Genomic DNA, 12,320 nt, shown 5'->3' with positions numbered 1-12,320 from the left:
TCCGGCCCTTCCTCCCTAGGTCTCTTCACCGTCCGCCCATCCTGTCGCGCGCCGCGTCAGGTCCCCATTCGGCATGTGGCTTGTCTTCCGTCGTCCCCACCCTCGCCCCTCTTGGCCCCTCAGGGCAGCCCTGGGATTCGGCAGACGCCAGTCCTCCCTGAGATGCTTCCCCATCCTTCCCTCCGCCAGGCCCTACGTCTCCGCAAACCCCACGCTTCGGGGTGGCCGCCTCAGACAGGACCCTGAGTCCGAGACTGGGGCAGGGGACCTGCCCGATCCTGTAACAACCCTCGTGCTTCTGCGCAATCGCCTCCCACTAGCGGTGAGTGTTGGGTGTTTACCTTCCCGGTGTCCCACTGAGAAGCGGGCTCTTCCTTGGCGGGGGCTTCTTCATTGCCTCGCTGTGGATGTCGAGGTGGGGCAGGAGAGTGAGGAGAAAACAGAGAGGAGGGAGGTAGAGCCAACGAGCGGGAAAAGGGGAGGGAAGTTTAGATGGGAAGTGGATGGGTCTGAGGGATTTGAACAAACACTGGCAATGAAGGAGAGTGACCTGAGCAAGTAGTAGTGGGGTAAATGGAAATAGACAAAATGGGAATCAGCAGCGATATGGAGGACAGAATACAATGAGGAGGCCTTGACCGTCAGTAGCAGAGAGGGCAACAGAAGCCTAATTCCCAAATTCCTTAGATGGTTTTCTGATTTCCAAATTAGTTTCCCTTTTAAATTTATTGTGTCAGGTTCAGCTTATGAGGCCTCAATACTTTTCAGTCTTAATTGTATACTGAAAATACTTTTTGTTTACTAAATACTTTTTACATTAATTCAGCGTGCACTCCGTAAGGATATTGATGATTTGAGTTAGTTTAGTATTCAACAGCTTCCTCTATTCCTTTATATGATCTCTGTATTTAATGGCTGTGGCATAAAGTTTCCAACTAAGTATCAAGTTTTCTTTGTGCTGTTTTCTGCAAATATTGAAGGATGACCTGGATTGTCCTAGAACTTTGTTCCAACAGATTACATGTGTTCATAATGAATAAATTGCTCAAAGATATTTCCAAAGCTCACCTTTTATGTTTTTCAGTTCCAATAATTACATCTTTTTAGGTTTATATTTTTTGATGACTTAATGTGATGTTCTGGAGAAGACAAATGCTTTTAATCAATATGATTAAAACCGTGAAAGACAAATCGCTGTTACTTAAGAGTGTGACATATGATCTGAAATCTTTAGGCGGCAGGGATGTTAAGGGAAAACTGCCGCTATCGTATCAAGGTCATGCCACTCCTGTGAAGCTGGTGCTGGTTACTCTCTACTGGCTTCTGTTCACCTTTCCACCGGCCCCAAGACACACACATAGTGACACAAGGCAGTGGATAGGGAAAGAGCAAGACTTGATAAAGTAAGCACAGAACAAAGGTATCTTTCTAATGAGGAGGAGGTGTTGGTTCTGGGAAGGAAGCTTGGGATTTGGGTATTCAGGATCCAGAAGTGAGAGAGCCTGGGAAGTTCAGGAACCAGAGAAAGAAAAAGACTTGCCCATTCTCACCCATGACCCTGTGCTCAGCAGGTACTAGCAGAGACTTCAGGCTCTGTGACTAAAAGGGGTCAGACCAGTTGATATACCCACAGCTGCCATGTAAGGATGTGTGTGGACTTCACTAGGGAAGAACGGTGTTATGAAAGAAGGGGCAGAAAAACTCACCTGTTGGTCTCCATGTAGACGTTTATTGTCCTGAATTCCTGGAGGTTCAGTGAAAAGCAGAAGATTGTCTTTTACACATGTTGAGTTATGCCCCCATATATGTGGTTGTGGTAAAGAAAGAGGGTGTGTTGATGAGAGGTCCTGAAATGCATTTTCCTAATACTCAGCAGGGGCTTCTCAAGAAGGATCTTCCCTAAGAAAGAAGCTCAGAGAACAAAAATGGAGAAGGATTAGATATGGCACTTTCACTGGAAAAAGTCATGTTATTCATTGATTGTTTTGTCATCTCCCTCCTTAAGTGTTGTTTTTAGGATGTGGTCATCTCTGACCCTGCCTAACACATTTCCCAACTCACCCATAGCCTTCCCTTAACGTCCTCCTGTCTTCACACTATCACACTGTGACCCAGTAAATTCGAACTTGCGAAGTTCCATTCGGAGGGTCATATGGGAAGGGCTTCACACCCAGACATAGATTATAGATCTATGGGCCACATGGTGTCAGTGAGGCAAGTATGGATCGTTTAGGGACAATGCACTGTCAGATCTTTGTTGACCATGATTAGAGAAACTGTGCATATTAGTAGTGAATTAATGTCAGGAATACCTGACAAATCCTGGAAAAGAAGATTGATGAGAGGAAATGTGTTCTGCCCAACTGTATAATGCATTTGAAGCTTAAAACAATGAATCACTATTGATCCGGTCACAAAATATTAGTGATTTGAATTAAAAAGAAAAGTTCAGAAAATGATAGCTTTGACAAATTAAGGTAGCATTTCATCCCCACGATGGAGTGTGTTTTATTCAGTAATTGATTTAAAAATGGAATCAACCTAAGTGTCTAACAGGAGGGAGTTTTATAAATTGTTCACACAGCATCTGTTCCAAGGAGACCTTGATGTTCACAGATTTGTAAAGAATGCCGCTTACTAGCACACTGACTCCTCTGCAAATGTCTGAGGGTTCCTCCACTTGGGGCAAGTTGGGGGTTTGATCGCAGAGTAAATAAATGGTGCATTTTATAATGTAATATATTCTAGCAAGATGCAGCCCACAAACTGTATAGATACTCTTATGTACCACGTAAAGTTCATCTACTACTTTAACCAGAACTTGATACTGTATGTATGTTTTTTTTTTTAGATTTGGATAAAATGACAACTCATTGTTATTTCCAGTTCACAAAGTAATTGTGAGGCTGAATAAATTTTATTATTTTATAGACATATATGTAAAATGAATTTTTCTATGAAACTCATTTTTGATGTATATTAGATGCTATTTTATATTCTGTAGTTTAATTATATGGACGCACACACAAACACACACTTCGGTGTCTTATTATGTTTCTGCAGTGAAACCAAAATCCTTCCTTCACGACCTTTGATTTTATGTTTTCCTCAGGAAGGCAGGAGCTATTGTATATGATAAAATATTATGTTTTATTCAGTCCACTTATGAAATTGTTTAATATTGTTATAAATATTTATATAACTTATTTTAAATTTCCAAATAACATAGGTTACATGAAATTTGACAACTTTTTTTCTTCTCACAACTATTTTGACTGTATACTCACCAAAAATCAAAATTTAGAGAAAATTGACTTTTAGACTAATTCTCATTTTTTACATGTAAAACACCACATGGGACTTTTAAGTCTAGGTTGCCCTGAGTCTGCAGTCACTGAGGTTTTATGTCACTATGTCCTCCGTTCTAATAATATGATTTTCAGGCTTTATTCATGTCATTTTTATATCCTCATTAAGGTTTAAAATTTATTTACATGGGTCTACAAATTTATTTCAAATCGTAGTCATAATATTTGGCTGTTGTAAATAGACACTGATTTTGTGTGTTTGCTTTTTTTAAGGACTAATGTTGCTGGACAGGCAGGTATTAGAGACAGGGTGGATCTGCTGGACAGGAAGGTAGTGCAGATAGCGTGGATGTACTGGCCAGGCAGGTAGTGTAGACAGGGTGGATCTGCTGGGGAGGCAGGTACTGTAGACAGGGTGGATCTGCTGGCAAGGCATGTAGTTGTAGATAGCGTGGATCTACTGGCAAGGCAGGTAGTGTAGACAGGGTGGATCTGCTGGCCAGGCAGGTAGTGTAGACAGGGTGGATATGCTGGGCAGGCAGGTAGTTTAGACAGGGTGGACCTGCTGGAGAAGCAGGTAGTGTAGACAGGGTGGATCTGCTGGCCAGGCAGGTAGGGTAGATAGCGTGGATCTATTGGCTAGGCAGGTACTGTAGACAGGGCGGATCTGCTGGTGAGGAAGGTAGTGTAGACAGGGCGGATCTGCTGGCCAGGAATGTAGTGTAGATAGGGTGGATCTATTGGCCAGGCAGGTAGTGTAGACAGGGCGGATCTGCTGGACAGGCAGGTAGTGTAGACAGGATGGATGTGCTGGAGAGGCAGGTAGTATAGACAGGGCGGATCTGCTGGACCCGCAGGTAGTGTAGACAGAGTGGATCTGCTGGACAGGCAAGTAGTATAGACAGGGCGGGTCTGTTGGACAGGCAGGTAGTGGAGATAGCATGGAACTACTGGCCAGGCAGGTAGTGTAGACAGGGTGGATCTGCTGGCCAGGCAGGTAGTGTTGATAGCGTGGATCTGCAGGTCAGGCAGGTAGTGTAGACAGGGTGGATCTGCTGGGCAGGGAGGTAGTGTAGACAGGGTGGACCTGCTGGATAGGCAGGTAGTGTAGAAAGGGTGGATCTGCTCGACAGGCAGGTAGTATAGACAGGGTGGATCTCCTCGACAGGTAGGTAGTGTAGATAGCATGGATCTACTGGCCAGCCAGGTAGTGCAGACAGGGTGGATCTACTGGCCAGCCAGGTAGTGTAGACAGGGTGAATCTGCTGGGTAGGCAGGTAGTGTAGACAGGGTGGATCTGCTGGCCAGGCAGGTAGTGTAGACAGGATGGATGTGCTGGAGAGGCAGGTAGTATAGACAGGGTAGATCTGCTGGACAGGCAGGTAGTGTAGACAGGGAGGATCTGCTGGAGAAGCAAGTAGTGTAGACAGTGTGGATCTACTGGCCAGCCAGGTAGTGTAGATTGCGTGGATCTACTGGCCAGGCAGGTAGTATAGACAGGTTGGATGTGCTGAGCAGGCAGGTAGTGTAGACAGGGTGGATCTGCTGGACAAGCAGGATGTGCAGACAGGGCGGATCTGCTGTGTAGGCAGGTAGTATAGACAGTGCGGATCTGCTGGGCAGGTAAGTAGCGTAGACAGGACGGTCTGCTGGCCAGGCAGGTAGCATAGACAGGGTGGATCTGCTGGACAGGCAGGTAGTATAGACAGGGTGTATCTGCTGGACAGGCAGGTAGTGTAGATAGCGTGGAGGTAACGGCCAGGCAGGTGGTGTAGACATGGTGGATCTGCTGGGCAGGCAGGTAGTGTAGATAGCGTGGATCTACTGGGCAGGCAGGTAGTGTAGACAGGGTGGATCTACTGCGCAGGCAGGTAGTGTAGATAGCGTGGATCTACTGGGCAGGCAGGTAGTGTAGACAGGGTGGATCTGCTGGGCAGGCAGGTAGTGTAGATAGCGTGGATCTACTGGGCAGGCAGGTAGTGTAGACAGGGTGGATCTGCTGGGCAGGCAGGTAGTGTAGATAGCGTGGATCTACTGGGCAGGCAGGTAGTGTAGACAGGGTGGATCTACTGGGCAGGCAGGTAGTGTAGACAGGGTGGATCTGCTGGGAAGGCAGGTAGTGTAGATAGCGTGGATCTACTGGGCAGGCAGGTAGTGTAGATAGCGTGGATCTACTGGGCAGGCAGGTAGTGTAGACAGGGTGGATCTACTGGGCAGGCAGGTAGTGTAGACAGGGTGGATCTACTGGGCAGGCAGGTAGTGTAGACAGGGTGGATCTACTGGGCAGGCAGGTAGTGTAGACAGGGTAGATCTGCTGGCCAGGCACATAGTGTAGATAGTGTTGATCTACTGGCCAGGCAGGTAGTATAGACAGATTGTATCTGCTGGGCAGGCAGATAGTGTAGACAGTGTAGATCTGCTGCATAGGCAGGTAGTATAGACAGGGTGGATCTCCTGGACAGGTAGGTAGTGTAGACAGAGTGGATCTGCTGGATGGGCAGGTAATGTAGATAGGGTGGACCTGCTGGACAGGCAGGTTGTGTAGACAGGGTGGATCTGCTGAGCCGGGTGGTAGTGTAGACTGGGTGGACCTGCTGGATAGGCAGGTAGTATAGACAGGGTGGATCTGCTCGACAGGCAGGTAGTATAGACACGGTGGATCTGCTGGACAGGCAGGTAGTGTAGATAGGGTGCACCTGCTGGACAGGCAGGTAGTGTAGACAGGGTGGACCTGCTGGAGAAGCAGGTAGTGTAGACGGGGTGGATCCGCTGGCAAGGCAGATAGTGTAGATAGCGAGGATCTACTGGCCCAGCAGGTAGTGTAGACAGGGTGGATCTGCTGGACAGGCATGTAGTGGAGATAGCGTGGATGTACTGGCCAGGCAGGTAGTGTAGAGGGTGGATCTGCTGGGCAGGCAGGTAGTGTAGACAGGGTGGACCTTCTGGTCAAGGAAGTAGTGTAGACAGTGTGGATCTGCTGGCCAGGCAGGTAGTATAGAGAGGGTGGATCTGCTGTGTAGGCAGGTAGTATAGACAGGGCAGATCTGCTGTGCAGGCAGGTTGTGTAGACAGGGTGGTCTGCTGGACAGGTAGGTAGCATAGACTCGGTGGATCTGCTGGCCAGGCAGGTAGTATAGACATGTTGGATCAGCTGGCCAGGGAGGTAGTATAGACAGAGTGGATCTGCTGGGCAGGCAGGTAGTGTAGATAGCGTGGAGCTAATGGCCAGGCAGGTAGTGCAGACATGGTGGATCTGCTGGGCAGGCAGGTAGTGTAGATAGCGTGGATGTACTGGGCAGGCAGGTAGTGTAGAAAGGGTGGATCTGCTGGACAGGCTGGTAGTATAAACAGGGCGGATCTGCTGGCCAGGGAGGTAGTATAGACAGGGCGGATCTGCTGGCCAGGCACGTAGTGTAGATAGCATGGATCTACTGCCCAGGCAGGTAGTATAGACAGGTTGGATCTGCTTTGCAGGCAGGTAGTGTAGACAGGGTAGATCTGCTGGATAGGCAGGTAGTATAGACAGGGTGGATCTGCTGGACAGGCAGGTAGTGTAGACAGGGTGCATCTGCTGGACTGTCAGGTAGTGTAGATAGGGTGGACCTGCTGGACAGTCAGCTAGTGTAGTCAGGGTGGACCTGCTGGAGAAGCAGGTAGTGTAGGCAGGATGCATCTGCTGGTCAAGCAGGTAGTGTAGATAGCGTGGATCTATTGGCCAGGCAGGTAGTGTAGACAGGGCGGATCTGCTGGTCAGGTAGGTAGTGTAGACAGGGCGGATCTGCTGCCCAGGCATGTAGTGTAGATAGGGTGGATCTACTGGCCAGGCAGGTAGTGTAGACAGGGCGTATCTGCTGGGCAAGCAGGTAGTATAGACAGGGTAGATGTGCTGGAGAGGCAGGTAGTGTAGACAGGGCGGATCTGCTGGACAGGCAGGTAGTGTAGACAGAGTGGATCTGCTGGACAGGCAAGTAGTATAGACAGGGCGTGTCTGCTATTCAGGTAGGTAGTGGAGATAGCGTGGAACTACTGGCCAGGTTGGTAGTATAGTCATGGTGGATCTGCTGGGAAGGCAGGTAGTGTATACAGGGTGGACCTGCTGCACAAGCAGGTAGTGATGTCAGGGTGGATCTGTGTAGATAGCATGGATCTAGTGGACAGGCAGGTTGTGTAGACAGGGTGGATCTTTTGGGCATGGTGGTAGTGTAGACAGGGTGGACCTGCTGGATAGGCAGGTAGTATAGACAGGGTGGATCTGCTCAACAGGCAGGTAGTATAGACAGGGTGGATCTGCTGGACAGGCAGGTAGTGTAGATAGGGTGCAGCTGCTGGACAGGCAGGTAGTGTAGACAGGGTGGAGCTGCTGTACAAGCAGGTAGTGTAGACAGGGTGGATCTGCTGGCAAGGCTGGTAGTGTAGATAGCGTGGATCTATTGACCAGGCAGGTAGTGTAGACAGGGCGGATGTGCTGGCCAGAGTTTAAGGTTATCTCCCTTGTTCCCTGAAATTGCTGTTATCCTGTTCTTTTTTCAAGGTGCCCAGGTTTCATATTTTTTAAACAACTTGTGCAGGTAACGCAATTATCACAGGGTCCTGTGGGGACATTCATCCTCAGCTTATGAAGATGACCGGATTAAGAGATTAAAGTAAAGACAGGCATAGAAAATCACAAGGGTATTGACTGGGGAAGTGATAAGTGTCCATGAAATCTTTACAATTTATGTTCAGAGATTGCAGTAATGACAGTCCTAAGAAATTATAGAAGTATTAATTTGGGGAACTAATAAATGTCCATGAAATCTTCCCAATTTATGTTCTTCTGCCGTGGCTTCAGCCAGTCCCTCCGTTTGGGGTCCGTGACTTCCCGCAACACGTTTCTCTCTACTCACACACTTCTGACCAAATGTGTGTGCAGAGTTTCTACACCAGTTCTCCAACTCTCTGGATACCAACTGCGTATCCCACGATTCCATTCTGACACTACCTAGAGTTAGCACTGGACCCACAGGTTAGGGGCTCAGTCCCGCAAGACTACTCTCACTTCAGATGCCAGTTGCAAGTCCTAGGTTGTCACCTGTATCTTGGCCAACCAGTTAGAAATCAGGGTTTCCCATGACCCTCTTCTTGAGTTTAATTATTTACTAGAACAACTCACAGAACTTAGAAAAACAGGTTTTTTTTCTTTTCTTTTTAAGAGACAGGGCCTCGCTCTGTTGTCCAAGCTGGTGTGCAGTGGTGCAATCATAGCTCATTGAAGCCTCAACCTCCAGGGCTCAAGTGATTCTCCTGCTTCAGCCTCTCAAGCAGCTGGAATTACAGGGTTCCCACCACCACATTTGGCTAATTTCTTTTATTTTTTGTATAGATGGGGTCTTTTTATGTTGCCCAGGTTGGTCTCAAATTCCTAGGCTCAAGTGATTCCGCCCACCTCTGCCTCCCAAAGTGCTGGGATTACGGGCATGAGCCAGCACATCTGGCCACCTTATTTTCTATTACTGGCTCAATGTAATGGCTCCATCTCAGGAACAGCCAATGAAAGAGATGCACAGGACAAGGTAAGTGGGGAGGGGCACAGAGCTTCCATGCCCTCTGTTGGGCACAGTACCCTCCCAGGACCTCCTTGTGTTTAGCAACACAGAAGCTCTCCAAACCCTGCTGTTTGGGTGTTTATGGAGGCATGATTGATAAAATCATTGGCCATTGGTAGTTAAGTCAATCTCCAGTTCCTTTTGCCTCCTGGAGTTCAGCAGGTGAGGCTGAAAGTTCCAAGCCTCAAAAAATGTGGTTGGGGCCAGGTGCGGTGGCTCACTCCTGTAATCCTAGCAGTTTGGAAGGCTGAGGCACATGGGCCACTTGAGGTCAAGTTTGAGACCAGCCTGACCAACGTGGTGAAACCCCATTTCTACTAAAAATAACAACACTTAGCTAGGCGTTGTGGCACATCCCTATAATTCCAGCTACTCGGGAGGCCGAGGCAGGAGAATTGCTTGAACCCGGGAGGTGGAGGTTGTAGTGAGCTGAGATTGTGCCATTGCACTCCAGCCTGGGCTACAAGAGCCAAACTCCGTTTTAAAAAAAAAATGTGGTTGCTTTCTCTGGCAGCTAGCCCTCCTCCTGAAGCAGTCTAGGAGCTTGCAGCCACCCTGTTAGCTCAACAGCATCCCACGTGCGTTCTTACCATGCTGCAGATCTGAAAGACCTTAGAGGCCCTTGTGTCAGGAACCTGGGACTAAGACTAAATATCAAAACAGAAAATGCTCCTATTACCTCTGTCACGAAGGGCTTTATAAGAGCGTTGGAAGCTCTATGCCAGGAACCAGGGGCAGAGACCAAATGTATATTTCTTTTCTTATATTGGAGACAGAGTCTCACTCTGCCACTGAGGCTGGAGTGCAGTGATGTGATCATAGCTCACTGCAGCCTTGACCTCCTAGGCTAAAGCAATCCTCCCACCTTAGCCTCTCCAGTAGCTGGAACTACAGGCATGCATCACCATGTCCAGCTGATTTTAATTTTAATTTTGTAAAGGCAGGGTCTTCCTATTTTCCCCAGGCTGATCTCTAACTCTTGGCCTCAAGCAATCCTTCCTCTTTGGCCTCCCAAAATGTTGGGATTACAGATGGGAGCCCCCATACCCACCAATCACAAGGATCTTTATAAGAGAAGGAGGTAGGAGAGTCAGAATTAGAGAAAGTGATGTGGTAATGGAAGAAGAGGTCAGAGAGGGAGATTTGAAGATGCTGCACTTCTGGCCTTGAATATGGAGTCACGAGGTAAGTCAAGGAATGGGGGTGTCTTCTAGAAGCTGGAAAAGGCAAAGGAGCACATTCTGTCTAGAGCCTCCCCCAGAAGGAATGCAGCCCCTCTGACACCTTGACTTTAGCCTTAATAGACCTAGTTGGGCTTCTGGCCCCCAGAACTGTAAGATGGTAGATTTGTGGTGTTTGATGCCACTAAATGTAGGGTACTTTGTTGTAGCAACAACAAAAAATGAACATGAAGCTGGGACCTCATGTTACAGTTGCTCACGCCTGTAATCCCAGAACTTTAGGAGGTTGAGGTGGGAGGATCGCTTAAGCCCAGGAGCTTAAGACCAGCCTGGGCAACATAATGAGACCTCATGTCTAAAAAAAAATTTTTAAAAGGCCAGGTGCAGTGGCTCACGCCTGTAATCCCAGCACTTTGGGAGGCCGAGGAGGGTGGATCACGAGGTCAGAAGTTCAAGACCAGCCTAGCCAAGATGGTGAAACCCCATCTCTACTAAAAATACAAACATTAGCCAGTTGTGGTGGTGGGTGCCTGTAATCCCAGCTACTCGGGAGGCAGAGAATCACTTGAACCCAAAAGGCAGACATTGCAGTGAGCCAAGATCGCACCCTTACACTTCAGCCTGGGCGACCGAGACTCCGTCTCAAAAAAAAAAAAAAAAAAAAAAAAGCCATGTGTTGTGGCATGCAGCTGTAGTCTCAGTTCCTAGGGTGGCTGAGGCGGGAGGATTGTTTAAGCCTGGGAGGTTGAAGTTGCTGTGAGCTGTGATTGCACCAGTATACTCCAGCCTGGGCAATAAAGCAAGACCTTGTTTCAAAAAGAAAGAAAGAAATGAGCATGGTGGGAGTGGGGACAGATGGCAGTGTTAAGTAGAGTGGTCAGGGTTGGCCTCATAAGTGAATATTGAGCAAAAGTTTGAAGCAGGTGATGGAGCTGGCCAAGGTACTGAGGGAAGAGCATTGTAGGCTGAATCAACAGGATAAAGGCATTAGGAGGAAACTCTCTGGTGTGTCTGAGGCTCTGGAAGGAGGCCAGTGGAGCAAAGAGATAGAGGGAGCGAAGTCAGCGAGGAGGCCAGGGAGTTGCTGGGCTGGGATCGGTACAGATCGTGTAAGCCCTGGGAGGCTATTGCTGGGGCTTTGGCTTTTACTCTGACTAAAATGGGAACCACCGAGGGCTTCTGAGCAGAGAGGCGACATGATCTGTCTCCTGATTTAAAAGCACGACCTGGCTGCCAAGTTGAGAAAGACTATGGGAAGATTTGGGTAGAAGCATGGGGGCCAAGCTGTGGCAACATCCCGGTGGGAGATGATAGTGATCCTGACCGGGTTCACGGTGGTGGTGAGAGATGGTTAGAGCCTGGATACATGTTGAAGTCAGTCAGTAGGATTTCCTGATAGACTGGATGTGAGCTGTGAGAGAAGGCAGTGGTCAAGGTTGAGTTTGATTCTGATTGAATTATTAAGTAATTTTAAAAAACACTACTGCCTTTCCCAATCCTACCAAGTAAAGGATGCTAGATAAAAGAAATCTCAAGTCAGGCCAGGTACAGTGGCTCACACCTATAGTTCCAACAGTTTGAGAGGCAGAGATGGGAGTATGTTTTAAGGCCATGAGTTTGAGAGCAGCCTGGGCAACACAGCAAGACCTCCTCTCTACAAAAATAAAAAAAATAAATTTAATAAAATAAAATAAATATAGCCAGGCATGATGGTATGTACCTATGGCCCCAGTTACTCATGTGGCTGAGATGGGCAGATCTCTTGATTCGAGGAGTTTGAGGCCAGCTTGGGCAACATAGCAAGACTTCTCTCTCTACAAAAATGAAAAAAATGCCTGACATGGTGGTACTTGCCTGTATTCCCAGGTATGGGGGCAGCTGAGGCAGGAGCATCTCTTGAGCCCAGTTGGTCAAGGTTGCAGTGAGCTATGATTATACCACTGCACTCCATCCTGGGTGACAGAGTGGGACCCTGTCTCAAAATACAAATACAAATGAAATCTCAAGTCAGACCAGTCCCTTCTAGGCTATGTAGGCCTTGTAACCACATAGCTGCATGATCGGGTTTGTGTGGCTGTGGATGAGGAGACCCCTGTCCAATTGTTGGCTATGTAATTAGTTTATTTTTCAATATAGTAATCAAATATATTTCATCATACTTGATGGTCTCAGACATGTGTGGATTTTGGAATTCCCCTTGGAACAGGTTGTAACATCTTATTGGCTCCATAATTCCATAATTTTTA

At 47.8% G+C, this 12,320-nt stretch overlaps 1 protein-coding gene across 1 annotated transcript in view; it reads left to right on the top strand.

The window, feature by feature from the left end:
- Nucleotides 1–190: 190 nt before the first annotated feature.
- LOC117977638 (putative uncharacterized protein FLJ44672) overlaps nucleotides 191–12,320 on the top strand; it is a 29,299-nt gene continuing 17,169 nt past the window's right edge. Inside the window, exon 1 of the mRNA XM_055102844.2 lies at nucleotides 191–322. The gene's annotated coding sequence lies outside the window, so the exon portion shown is untranslated. The remainder of the gene's footprint in view (nucleotides 323–12,320) is intronic.

This window comes from Pan paniscus, chromosome 20, assembly GCF_029289425.2.
Source record: "Pan paniscus chromosome 20, NHGRI_mPanPan1-v2.0_pri, whole genome shotgun sequence".
Classification (NCBI taxonomy): Eukaryota; Metazoa; Chordata; class Mammalia; order Primates; family Hominidae; genus Pan; species Pan paniscus.
This window is presented reverse-complemented; position numbering and strand designations above follow the sequence as displayed.